The 14,636-nt window shown below is 32.1% G+C and overlaps 1 protein-coding gene across 7 annotated transcripts in view; it reads left to right on the top strand.

Moving 5' to 3' along the window:
* Window positions 1–14,636, top strand: part of LOC100877990 (dipeptidase 1) — a 414,301-nt gene that overhangs the window by 152,187 nt on the left and 247,478 nt on the right. The window lies entirely within an intron of this gene.

The raw sequence follows: 14,636 nt of genomic DNA, 5'->3' as shown, positions 1-14,636 counted from the left end.
ACTCCACATCCACGGAGATAGTCGATAGAACGCTTCTGGTATCTGAGAATTGCACATGGACGCTTGTTCTTGCTTCGGAAACTTTTCTATAAACTACAAATTCTCCGATATTTTCTTCTCAGAACACTTGTCTGATCTTAAAGAAATGGGGGAACAGATTTAACTCCTCCAGTTTAAACTTGTCATTCATTATTTTGCGAATGATGTGGGAACTGAAGTAACAGGGACCTTTGCTACTTGTCTGAAGGCTACTCGCCTTGTTTAACAAAATAAGGGAACAGATTTAACTCCTTCAGTTTAAACTTGTCATTCATTATTTTGCGAATGATGTGGGTATTGAAATAACAGGGTTCTTTGCTACTTGTCTGAAAGCTACTTGCCTTACTTAACAAAATAAGGGAAGAGATTTAACTCGTGCTTCGACAGTTTAAACTTGTCATTCATTATTTTGCGAATGATGTGGGTATTGAAATAACAGGGATCTTTGCTACTTGTCTGAAGGCTACTCGCCTTGTTTAACAAAATAAGGGAACAGATTTAACTCCTCCAGTTTAAACTTGTCATTCATTATTTTGCGAATGATGTGGGAACTGAAATAACAGGGACCTTTGCTACTTGTCTGAAGGCTACTCGCCTTGTTTAACAAAATAAGGGAACAGATTTAACTCCTTCAGTTTAAACTTGTCATTCATTATTTTGTGAACGATATGGGAACTGAAATAACAGGGACCTTTGCTACTTGTCTGAAAGCTACTTGCCTTACTTAACAAAATAAGGGAACCTCTGCTGCTCGAACTTGTAATTCATTATTTGAACGATGGGAAGTGAACAGGGTCCAAATCTGTAGTCTATCATTTTGAAAACTTTCTATCTATTTCCTGAATAATCTGAAGTATTAACCGTGTTTATGAGTCTCGAATCTGCAATTCATTTTGTAAATAATTTACATTTTATGAATAATGTACCTGTCTGAAGTAGACAGGTAGATTTAACCATGTGATTTATGATCCTCACATTTAAATCTGCAATTTATCTTGTAAATAACAAATCTACATTTTATAAATAACCTGTCTCAAGCAGAGATCATGCTTATGGTTCTCAAATTTGAATGTACAATGTATTTTATAAACAAATCTTTTTTAATGTCTGAAATGGAGATTTAGATTTAACCATGTGATTTATGATCAAATCTAGGATTTTATAAATGAACTCAGGTTTTATAAATGACTTGCCAGAGAAATTATTGGTTATTTAATTTAAATTTGCAATTATATTTAATTTAAATTATTTTACAAAGAAGTTATATTTTATAAAAAATTAAATAAATGAATTGGAACAGATTGTGTTTGTTTTAAATTTAAAATTGTTAAAATTTATATTTGAGACTGTAATTTATTTCATAACTGTGGTATAGTATTTTATAAATTTTACAATATCTTCCAGTAATACTAGTCAGTATTTTATAAACAATATGTCTTCTAAAGTCATTTCAGTATTTCAAAACAGTACTAAATAAAATTATTACATAAAAATACCCATAATTTTAATTTACCTATTTTACAAATAATGTGTCTATTTCGCTATTAAATAAACAATGTACCCACGTTTCATGAATAATGTATCGATGTCCAGATAGCAATTATAGTTCGGTTAGTCAGATTCTTAATGGAATAATACAGGATCGGGTAGTTCGGAAGTGAAGTTCGGTGATAGTTTTAGGGATATTCAATGTTTTAGCGATGCAGCTGGGGAGCTGAAATTTTTGTCGAAAGTAGTTTTTGCGAAAAATATTTTACGCGATTTAGGACACGTGTAGTTCGATAGGAAAGTATCGGTTAGGGAGTTAAAAGTTTGAAGGAGTTTCGAAAACTCCTTTAGCATCATACACGCCTGGATATTTCTAACAACTCTAACACCGTGGGGACACATAATATAATGTTTCAGTCGTATATGGGAATTTAAATGTATGTTTGGCTTCTGTGACAGAGATATATTTAGGAATTTTCACTTTATTTCGCTTTCTTTAAGTCACTGGCGTTTTTGATCAGAAGATAGCGTCATTTATATTTTATTTGATGTTGTTTATATTTTATTTAGTGTTGTTTATATTTTATATTTTATTTAATGTTATTTATATTGTGTATTTTATTTAGAGTTATTTATATTTTATATTTTAGTGCAAAATATACCTTTTCGAACATTCATTGTTCATTGTTTATCTTATTTTATAATGTTTTGAATACCAATAATGTTTTGGATAGATAATATGAAAATTACTATTAAAAAACAGAATGAAAATTTTTATGTTATACAACTAAAAATTTGTTATATTTTTTAACACAATGTACAAACTTTAATAATCGATAATTATTTACTGCTTCAATAATTTATACACAAGTGAAGTTTATTAAACATTTGACTTCATCCAATTTATCATAAATTACTTTATAATTTATACATGAACGTACAAAGTATTAATACGTTGATCAAGAACGTCCAACCATACTTTTATTCCTTCAACACACGAATAAATCACGTCACTTTTTAGACGTGAGGTAGTGTCATATAATTTGGCGCGAAATTCAAGAATCGAAAAATTAATACGGTACACAATAACATTTAACTATAAAGATATATTTGAAACGATTGAAACATGAAGAAATCAAGTTTCTTTCGTATTAGAATATTATAATAATAACTAAACTTTAAATGGTCGTGTAATGTCAAATCATTTGGCGCGAAATTCAAAAACGAAAGAATCAATGTGATGTCCAAAAACGTCAGAACAAAGACAAATTTTTATACATTCAATACGTACACAAATCAAATCGTTCATTAGTTAGACAAGGTTTAAGTATAAGCAGAGTTTAATATGAATTTTTATATGAAACAATTTAGCGCGAAATTCAAAAATCGAAATATTAATATAGTGTTCAGAGAAGTTTAAAGAAATGTATTTCTTGTATCTTCTCTACATAAATAATTCAAATTGTTCTTCTGTTAGACAAGGATTAAATGTAAGCGAACTTTTGATAAAGAAATACTGTCAAATCATTTGGCGCGAAATTCAAAAAACAAAGCAATTTAGTGTCGAGAGAAATTCGAGTAAACTGACATATTTTTGGTACGTTCAATACGTAAATAAAACGTTCTCCCACTAAAACACTACTGAGTATAAGTAAATTGTCAGTCACGAAATAATGTCGAATAATTTGGCGCGAAATTCAAAAAGTGTGAATGTGATGCTTAAAGAAGTACAATGATACTAATACGTTTTCTACACGTTCAAAATTAATAAATTGAATTGTTCTCTCATTAATATCCGATTAATAAGCGAACTATCTATCGAAAAATAACGTCACTAATTGGGCGCGAAATTCAAATATGAAAGTATTAATGTGACGTTCTGAGAAGTTCAATCATACAAACACTTCTCTATATTTTATATATGTAAATAAATCTAATTATTCTCCTGTTAAGAACCGATTAAGTGCAAGCAAACAATCAAAATACCGTATTAAATAATTTGGCGCGAAGTTCAAAAATTAAAGTACAATTCGGTGTTTAGCAAAGTTCAGTCACACAAAAACGTTTTTTCTATATTCAATACGTAAATTAATCAAATTGTTCTCGCACTAAAAATTGTTTTATCATAAATAAATTTTGAATGAGAAAATAATGTGGCGCGAAATTCAAAAGGAGAGTACAATTCGATGTCCAGTAAAGTTTAGTCACAAAACCGTTTTCTCTATATTCAATACACGAATAAATAGAATTGTTATGTTTATTGATATAAATAAACTTTGAACGAGAAGACAATGCGAAATTGAAAAACGAAAGAATCGATTCGGTCCACAGAGGTTCAACACGTGAACAAATCAAGCCGCTTTCCCTTTCGACAGCGATCCCGGGTTTCCTAATATCCGGTCTGGGTAAATCGCAGCTGGCTGTCTCATGGTTGGTCACGATGAACCACGGCAAACAATTTTCGCGTCGTCAGCGACGCTCGTCGCTTCCGGTAACAAGTTTACGCTGCTCTCGCGTGCTCGCTCGCGAGAACCTTGGCGAAACGGGCGCGAACATCGCAATCCTGTTAGCAAAAGGTTCCCTCTGTCGTCTGAAGATAAGTGGAGGAATGTAATTTTGAAAATTGAATGTGACTCTCTTTATATATATCTCCCTCTTCTCTCTCTCTCTTTCTTTATTTCCGGTTGGTCGAGGTTCCACGCTGCGCTTTCTGGACACTTTTCTTCTGATCATTCAGTTGAGAAGGAACGTCATCTCTCGCTTTGAAGCTCGTATATTCTTAATATTAAAGCATGGTGCTGCAAAGCGCGATGATTTTTCCTGGAAGGACGATAAGGATTTCCAAGAAGATTTCTCTGTTTCCTTTGATACTCTCTGAACTTGTTTATTATGCTCCGTGCGGTGGAGTTTTAATTCTTTCAAATTGTCAGAAGCACATTTTCTTTTTAAGGTTTCCTGAATGTAATGAATATGTAAGTCGTAATTTTAGTAATTCGGATTTTTAAGACTCGAAGGTACGATATCTTTGTGTTCTTGAAAGAATAATAAAACTTTGGTTTCTGTATAACAGTGAATATTTCATGGATGTTCTGAGTTAATAATTTAATTTAGTTTCAGAATGTAAATGTTCAAAATGTAATTATAGCAATGTAATTGTAAGATATTTTATTCAAGTACAGCCAGTATGTAATAACATGCACAGAACACCATAATTCATACCAAAGTATGAAGAATCATATTTATTTAGCATTTTGTGATCATATTATGGCTTTCATTTATCTAGCAGTCATTAATTTTGTCAAAGGTATAGTAAAATAGATATAAATGAAGAATAGATAAAGTGTAATACAGATACTTGTTCTGATTATATATTATTTTTTGCTGATTCTTTTTGTGAAACTAATGACTGCCTGATAAATGAACGCTACATACCAGTAAAATATGCAACTATCTGTCTCTATGCACTCATATTAGACTTTGTTGATTCTTTCATTCAAAATTGATGATTGTTTAATAAATAGTAAATAAAAGCTAACAAGGTTGAGTCTTTTATGGAGCTTGATAAATGAAAGCTACAAAATAATTTTTATATACTTACATACCTCATTTCTTTTACTACTATTAATTGCTCCTTGATAAACGATAAAAGATACAATAAAATATGGAATACCAGTACCTGTTTTTATGCATTTATTTATTGTACTTCATTGACTCTTTTATTGAAGTTAATAGCTGCTCGATAAATGACTGCTACAAAACAGTATGTTATATAAATGTCTGTGTGCATTTATATATCATACTCTGATTCTTTTATTAAAAATTGCTTAATAAATGATAAATGAAAGCTACAAATACAGTATGCAACATAAATACCTATTTTCAGTCATTTATAAACAGCACTTAACTGATTCTTTTATCGAAGTCAATGGCTGCTCGATAAATGACTGCTACAAAACAATATGATACATAAATGTCTGTCTGTATGAACTTATATGTTCTTCTATGATTCCTTCATTGGAGATTACTTAATAAGTGATAAATAAAAGTTACAAACAAATGTACAACATTAAGTACCTAATTCTATACACTTGTGTACTGTACTTCCTTGATTCTTTTCGTTTACTAAAATTAATGGGTGCTCGATAAATAAATGCTACAAAACAGTATAGATATAAATGTCTGCCTTTATACATTCATATGTCTTTGATTCTTTTATTAAAGATTACTTACTGAATGATAAATAAAAGCTACAACTACAATGTGCAGCATTAAGTACCTATTTTCATGCACTTACATTCTTATTAATTTCTTAATGATGCCTTATTGATTTTTTTACTAAAACCTATGACTTAATAGCAAACACCTTTGATATAAATATTCTTAATATTTCTTAGCAGTTCTTAAAAGTTCTTAACATTTCTGACCATAACATGCCTCCTAAACACATTTTCCACTAAAAATGTACAAAAACAACGAATCTCAGGCAAATATCTATACTCCAAAGCCCAGATTCCGCGAAACACCGTGGAATCCTGAAAGACAAGGTCACCAGTGAATATTTCACCGAACTTTCCACGAAGACCTCAAGAATCTTACTTCTCGTTTTTGCAACTAGTTGCTTCCCGCGACCTTTCGTTTTTCCCCATGTCGAGGGGTAAACCGCGTCTCCTCAGAAATTCCCATGGAAATTCCAAGGGAACGTAGCTCCCCTTTCACTGATCCGTTCGCATTTTCCATAAAAGAATACGTCTCTATCGGACGTCGAATAGCCGCGAGCCGATCGTTACTCTTTTTACGGAGCTTTCGAGCTTTTTGCCGCGGTATTCTTCAACATTTTACCTTGCGACGACGTCGAGTACATACGCTACGGACAGGGTGATCGAAAACGCTATTTAAAATTTATGTGAAGAGTGTTATTTGTAATGTGGGGATCGATTTTTCGTGTACTTGTAGATTTAACAAAATAAATTTGATAAAATAAAATTTGGAAGGAGAGTTTTGGTGCATGGAAGGGTAATTTTTGAATGGATAGAAAATTTCACTTTTTGGTGGAAGTAGTATTATTGGTGCAAGTTTACACATCTTATGGTACATTGAATGTGGTACAATTTTATTGGGTGTTTAAAAGACTTGTTTAAATTGACTTATTGTTAGATATCTTCGATAGTAAATACTATTATGCAGAAATTAGAGAATTAGTGGATTTGGAAGTTTAGGAGCTGGGAAATGTGGGGAGTTAAAAAATTTAGAAACTTGGGAGGTTTGAGATTTGAGAGTTTAGAAATTTGGGAAATTAGAAATTTATGAATTTGGGAGTTTGGAAGGTTAGAAATTTTATTTGGGAGTTGAAGAATGGAGGGATTTGAAGATTTGGGAGTTTGAGAACGTAGGATTGTAGAGTTTTGAGGATTTTGAGATTTAAGAACGTGGGAATATTGGAATTTGTGGATTTGGAGATTTAGAAACGTACAAGTTTGAATATTTAAGAACGTAAAAATTTAGAAATTTGAGGATTTGGGAGTTTGAGAACGTAGAAATTTAGAAATTTGAGGATTTGGGAGTTTGAGAACGTAGAAATTTGAAAATTTGAGGATTTGGGAGTTTGCGAATGTAGAAATTTTTTAGATTTAAGGATTTGGAGATTTAAGAATGTAGGTATTTTTGAAGTGTAAGGATTTAGAGATTAAAGAATGTAGGAATTTTTGAGATTTACAAATTTGGAGATTTAGGAATGTAGGAATTTTAATATTCATGAATTTGAAGATTTAAGAACATAAAAATTTAGAGATTTAAGGATTTAAAAACGCAGGATTTTGAAAATTTAAGGACACATAAATTTGAGAAATTGGGTACTTGTTAATTTTGTAATTCGATAAATTATATAAACAAAGAAATTAATAAACATAGCAAAACCTTTACATTTAATTTACCTTTATACTCCATCTTGAATACTTGAAAAACAAAATGGTTCTTCCATAAATAATTCTTCATTACATGAAGTATAATGTGAAATCATTTGGCGCGAAATTCAAAAACGAAAGAATCGATATGATGTCTGAAAACGTCAGTACAAAGAAGCATTTTTATAGATTCAATAAGTAAATACATGAAATTATTCTTTTATTAAAGAAATATTATCAGCAAACTTTTACTAAAAAATCATATGAATTATTTGGCGCGAAATTCAAAAACGAAAGTATCATAATGGTACGGAATAACACGTAGTCATATATATATGTTTTAAACGATTGAAACATGAAGAGATCGAGCTTCTTTGGTACTAGACAATGGTAACAATAACTAAACATTAATTGAAAGTATAATGTCGAATCATTTGGCGCGAAATTCAAAAACAAAAGAATCAATGTGATGTTCAAAAATGTTAGAAACAACAAACAGTAATAATCTTCGAATGGAAATATAATGTCAAATCATTTGATCTGTAATTTACCTTTATACTCCATCTTGAATACTTGAAAAACAAAATGTTTCTTCCATAAATGATTCTTCATTACATGAAGTATAATGTGAAACCATTTGGCGCGAAATTCAAAAACGAAAGAATCAAAGTAATGTCCAAAAAGTCAGAACAAAAAAACTATAATAAACTATAATCTTGAATACTCGAATAAAGTGGTTCAACCATAAATTCTTCCAGAAATCATTCAAACTACAAATTACATAACCGAATACAAATGAAATATTTTCTTCAAACAGAATATTTTCCACAGAAGCAGAAAATTGTTAAAAACATTAATTTCTCCCCCAAAAAAGAAACGCAAACGGAAAGGAAAAGACACGAGAGTTTGCGCAAATATTGAAGAGCAAGTAGTAAGATCAATCATGATGCAGCCATACGAAAATGTTTGTACCCGACAAACGGTTGACCTTTCGACCCGAGTTTGCCTTTTTTACTCGGTGTGTTTTGTGCAAATATTGAACGGTCTTTTTTTCATCGAACACCCAGTACAAGTCGATATCGATCGATATAACGTCGAGAAGCCTGATGTCGTTCGGAAGCACGCGAAGTCGATGGATTGATTGGCAACGATTCAATCGGCTCGTAAATAAAACGTACGTGCCAGACAGGTTTCTTCGATGTCTGGATAAATAGCTGGCTGGCGATCTTTGTAGATGTTCGGTGTAAGATTTCTTCCTTGCTGGAGGACTGAAAGTCCTCGGGAAGGATCGAATGCTTCTTCTTTAAGAGGTGTCGTTTTCCTTTTCGATCGTTTCATGGATATTGCTGTGTTATGCTTCGGGTTGTCGTAAACAGATGGAAGATGCTTGTCTGGGTTTTGGATTATTTATTGTGGTGAGTGAGTACGATGATATGTTGGTTTAGGTTATTGGAGATAAAAGCGATATAAGAGCGATACACGAATTAGCATTAACATTTGTCTCCATCTAGCGATGTTAATCATCATTGTTCGTTCCTTCTTGTGTTCGCATGTTTCATTTCAGTTTTGTTCTCTAATATTCTTCTCACGTAATTCTGATTGTATTTTGTATCGTTCTTAAATAAATAGTTTTTGTGCTTTGTATATAATTAATTATGACTCTATTCGTCCACGGATCTCCTCGCCTTTAACATAGGCTTGGTCTGTTTAGGATTATTTGGGGGTGGTTTTGGAAATTTGAAAGTTTGAGAATTGGAGAAGTGGAATTTCGGTGGTTGACAGGTTTTAGGAAGTAGATTTGCGAATTATGGAATTGAGGTATTTCAGAATTTTTTAATATTTAGAGTATTTATGAAATTATTTGGAATATTTAGGAATTTTAGAATTTTTTAATATGTAAATTTAGATATTTTCAAATTTTCAAGTTTGCAAAATTAAAATTTTTTAATCTATAAATTTATAGATGAATTCAAGTTTGCAAATTATTGAGTTTTCGAATTTTTAAGTTTTGAGAAGTAGATTTGAGAATTATGAAATTTAGAAATTTGTGATTTTTTAAGTATATAGGATATTTATGAAATTATTTAGAAGTTTTAGAATTTTAAAGTTCACAAATTTAGATATTTTCAAATTTCCGAATTTCCTTTCGTAATTTCCAAATCTCCAAATTTGCAAACATTTAAATCCACAAATTCCAAGATGATTTTAAGTTTGTAAATTATTGAATTTAAAAATTTTTAAGTTTTCAAGCTTTTAGATTCTGAAATTTTCAAGTTCTCAAATTCTCAAATTTCTATGTCTTAAAATTACAAAATTCTGAAAGTTCAAAATCCCCGAATCTCAAAATCTCCACAATTTAAAATTTTCAAGCTTCAAAATTTGTAAATTTCTACATTTCCAAATATCAAAATTTCTAAATTCCTAAATCTTCGATTTTCCAAATCCTCAAATTCCAAAATTCTACAATTTATAGAATTTCTAAATTTCCAAGTAAAAAAATCCCTAATTCTCCAAATCTCCTAATTCTCAAATTTGAGAATCTTTAAATTTCCAACTTTCTTCTAAATCTTCAAATTTTCAAGTTTCAAAATTTTTAAATTCTCAAATTTTACGTTTCTGAGTTCCTCAAATCCTCAAATCTTCAGGTTCCAAAATTTCTAAATTATCAAATAAAAAAATGCCTAACTTCTCAACTTTCTCAATTCTTACATTCGAAAATCCCTAAATCACCAACTCTCTAAGTAATCAAATTCTCAAGTTTCAAAGTTTTTAAATTCTTAAATTTCAAATTTCTGAATTTCTCAAATTTTGAAATTTACCAATTCTTAACTTTTCAATTTTCTTAACACCAAATTCTTAAATCCCCAAATTGTCCAATTCTCTGAATTTCCAAAATCTCAAATTTTCCAAATCTCCCAATTCTCAAATTCACCAAATCCCCAAATTCTCAAATTCTTCAAATCCCTAAATTCTCAAATTCTTCAAATCCCTAAATTCTCAAATTTTTCAAATCCTCAAATTGTCAAATTTTCCAAATTCTCAAATTCTTCAAATCCCCAAATTCTGAAATTCTCTAAATCCTCAAATTGTCGAATTCTCCAAATCCCCAAATTCTCAAATTCTCAGTTTCTTAAAATCCCTACATTCTTCAAGTCTCTAAATACTCTAGAACTCCATATTCTCAAATTCTTGAAATCCCTAAATTCTCCAAATCTCCAAATTCTCAAATTCTTCAAATCCCCAAATTCTCCAAATCCCTAAATCGTCAAAATCTCTAAATTCTTCAAATTTTCCAAATCCTCAAATCGCCAAATTCTCCAAATCCATAAATTCCCCAAATCCCCAAATTCTCAAAATCTCCAAATTCTCAAAATCCCCAAATTCTCCAAATCCCCAAATTCTCCAAATCCCCAAATTCTCCAAATCCCTAAATTCTCCAAATCCTTAAATTCACAAATTTTCCGAATGCTCAAATTATCAAATTATCCAAATTTCTAAATTCTCAAATTCCTCAAATCCCCAAATTCTCCAAATCCATAAATTCCCCAAATTCCCAAATTTACAAAAATTTTATCTCTTAAATTTCTCAAATTTCTCATCACTATACATATCGCGAACACGTGTTAATAGCGTCCAAAACGTTTTGACTCAATAATCAATAATACGGACGAGCGTGTACAGTGAAATTGTAGTGTGAATACAAGCATAATCTACTCCAGGTGGAACAATTAATTACGTATCAGCTTCAGTTCCGTTTAATAATAGAAAGAGAAAGTGCGTGTAATTTACCAGGAAAAGTGCTGCATTTACTTACAGGAAGAATATTGTGGACACTTGGAAATCTGAAGAATCTGTGCGAAGATGAAGTAAGCTATTGAAAAACAAAAAACAACAAACTGTTTATTTTATTGAATCATACTAAATCATTCATCTAATCATAAGTGTACGATCGAAAAAATTGTTGTATAGATTTTTAATTTACTTTAATTTCGTGGGAACATTTTAATATTATATTTGCTGCTGTAATCAAATGTTTTTTGAATATTGAATACTTAGATGTTGAATATTGAGTATTTGTGAATATTGAATTTGTTTGTTCTGTGAGTACTGATTAATTCATGAGGAAAGGAAAAAATATAGGAACAGAAAAATTTGAAAATTCGAAAATGTACAAATATGAAAATATAAAAATACAGAAATGGAAAATGTAATAACGTAACTACCGATAAAACTGATAAAAATATAGTTACTTAAAGTACCTCTCAAAGATCCGAAAGTTCAGTCAACTCTCGCAGAACGAATCGGATAGACCGTACATCTCGAAAATGTAGATCGAGCGCAAAATCGAGCACGACAAGACAGATATTCCACAGTGATTAATTCGGCAGATTTGAAAGCAAATAGCTGCGCTTCCTTTCGATACCACCTGGGGATCGACTCGGTGATTTTTACGCAGTCCGCTGCAATTTCTTCCTTTCCGACTCAAACAAGATCGCTGCTGGTTTTTATAGCTTCTGTATAATTAAATCGATCGAGAATTACTTCGAGACGGGCTTCGAGCCGGTTGATTACCTGCCATAGAAATTGCTCGATGCGGTTGATTCATGAACACTCGTGGGACAATTATAATTAATCGAAAAATATCGCTTGAATTCTTTCAAATTTTGGTCAAATATGTGAACATGAATATTTGGAAATATGTGGGTTATTTCGAAAGTGGTGTTCCTACCTTACTTAACAGTATAGAGATAAATTAATTGCTTCCTAAATAAAGCAAGTGATGCAAAATTTGATGAAAAATGTAATAATAAGATTTGAGTAATAAAAAGAGTCACGTCTGCAAATCTTATGAAAATAAAACGTAATGAGTAACATTGAGTGGATATATGGGTTTTTACGTTCCTAATTTTGTGAATTAGTGAATTTATGGGGTTTTAAGATTTTGATTCTGGAAGCTAGTTAATTTACGGGAGATTAGGGTTTTAATTCTGGGAATTAGCAGATTTATAGGATTTCAGGATTTTGATTCCGGGAATTAGTGGATTTATAGCTTTTTCGGTTTCTGCCTCTGTGAACTAACTAATGCATGAGTTTCTAAATATCTGATTCTATAAATTAGAGAATTTATAGCTCTTTAAATGTCAGATTTAAATTTGTGGATTTACAAGTTTTAGATTCTGCGAATTAGGGAATGCATGAATTTTTTAGTTTTCGATTTTGTCAAGTATGAAATTCATTCACGACAAGTTGACTTTGACAAATGAAATGGGATAAATATCAATAAGAAATGAAGTAAAATAGGAAATTTTAAACAATGACAACTAGATTTGAATAGCTACATATGATGCACTCAAGCTACACATGACGCACTCGAACTATATATGACGCACTCAAGCTATAGATGACGCACTCAAGCTACATACGACGCACTCAAACTACATATGACGCACTCAAGCTACACACGACTCACTCAAACTACATATGACGCACTCAAGCCACATACGACGCACTCAAGCTACACATGATGCACTCAAGCTACATATGACGCACTCAAGCCACATAAGACGCACTCAAGCTACACATGATGCACTCAAATTACATATGACGCACTCAAGCTACACACGACGCACTCAAGCTACATATGACGCACTCAAGCTACACACGACGCACTCAAGCTACACACCACGCACTCAAGCTACATATGACGCACTCAAGCTACACATGACGCACTCAAGCTACATGTGACGCACTCAACCCACATCTACACGCTTCAAACCTGACAAATCTTACACGAATTTTGAATACGCTTCAATGTGGAGTGTAAGTTCAATTATAATTTGCATGGTCAAGGATTGCCGAATACAAAATTGACATAACACTTCAACTTTTCTTCCCTGTTTTAATATTGTAGCTGTGATCAGTTAGTTCCAAAGCACCTGATAAATCGTAAGGCAAATGGTTAAGAACTAAGTGTATGTGCGTCACAGCGTCAGCAATATTAAGTGACGATTAAACGACGAATCATTAGGATACGAGTGAATATAAGTGGACTCTATGAATTTCACTTCGAACGACTAGTTTATATTGCAATGTACTTGATCACTGTTTGTTCGAGAGTGTCTCCGAAGAATTTTTACGTTTCACGAAAGCTCGGAGTGGCCGTAGAATTTTTTTGACATTGCCGAGGGAAAACAGTTTCTAATTTTCTATCGGTTTAGGTAAAATTTGGGTGAAGATGGAAATGCGAGGGATGTGTGAAGTGTGTCTGGGTTTATCCGCAGTGACCTAAGCAAGTAATAAAAGCAGCAATACCTCGATACGAATAGGTGCGAACGAAAGACTCTACTGCTAAGGTTAAGGGTTCCAGATGTGATTGACAATAAAAAAATACTCGCTAAAATGTAATGACTCGGGTCTCGTTGCTGTTGTGGGTGAAGATTGATTTGAAATTACAAAGGAAGGAAAATTTGTTGAAGTATCTAAAAACTTGTGAGGTCTAATCTCTTACTGTAATATGCATTCTAGGTTTTTTAAATTTCGTTTACTAAAGTTATGTATGTTAGTGAATTTGAGATCTTCCTCTGTCAACTATTGAATTTACTTTGTTTCAAGATCTTGCTTTTGTGTTAAGATCTTGAATTAGTGTTTTTTACATCTTCATCTCACAAATTAGTGTCTTTCACATCCAGATCCTGAATTTACATGTTTCTTCCGATTTCCTGAATTAAAAAACGTAATAACGCAGGTGTAACACGATAAAGCAAACGATAGAAATCGTTTCACAAGGGTATAATCGAGTACCACAGCAAGCGAGAATGTCTAACGATAAACATTAACGTTGATAACACGATAAGAGCTCGATATCGGTGGCAGAATCGTTTCATCGAGTCTCCAACGGTGATCAAACTGCATCGCAGACGCGTAAGCCCGGCATTTGTAATTAGAAAGCGCCGTTTCAGCTCGTTACTCGATAAATGATTGCATTCTAGTTACGCCAGACGATAAACTGCCTCGGTGATTATGGACAGAGATTCGAGCTACGGGCTGCTGAAATCGATGCACTACTTTCATTTTCGGATGCGATGTCGGTGAACTCTATTTACCGCCACTGCAACGGTCTCAACATTCGTTTACTTACTCTACTTACCTCGCCTCTATTCGATAGAATAACACTGCGTTTCACGGGATTTTAACGTTGCTCGACTTTTT

The sequence above is a fragment of the Megachile rotundata genome, chromosome 8 (assembly GCF_050947335.1).
Source record: "Megachile rotundata isolate GNS110a chromosome 8, iyMegRotu1, whole genome shotgun sequence".
In the NCBI taxonomy this organism is placed as follows: Eukaryota; Metazoa; Arthropoda; class Insecta; order Hymenoptera; family Megachilidae; genus Megachile; species Megachile rotundata.
The sequence above is the reverse complement of the archived record's forward strand: the minus strand, read 5'-3'. Positions and strand labels throughout refer to the sequence as shown.